Genomic DNA, 234 nt, shown 5'->3' with positions numbered 1-234 from the left:
ATTTTTTGGCGCTCAGCTTTCTTCACAGTCCAACCCTCACATCCATACATGACCACTGGAAAAACCATAGCCTTGACTAGATGGACTTTTGTTGGCAAAGTAACGTCTCTGCTTTTTTAATATGTTTTCTAGGTTGGTCATAACCTTCCTTCCAAGAAGTAAGCGTATTTTCATTTCATGGCTGCAGTCATCATCTGCAGTGATTTTGGAGCCCAAAAAAATAAAGTCTGACAC

The sequence above is a fragment of the Bison bison genome, unplaced genomic scaffold (assembly GCF_000754665.1).
Source record: "Bison bison bison isolate TAMUID 2011002044 unplaced genomic scaffold, Bison_UMD1.0 scf7180017862128, whole genome shotgun sequence".
Classification (NCBI taxonomy): Eukaryota; Metazoa; Chordata; class Mammalia; order Artiodactyla; family Bovidae; genus Bison; species Bison bison.
The sequence above is the reverse complement of the archived record's forward strand: the minus strand, read 5'-3'. Positions refer to the sequence as shown.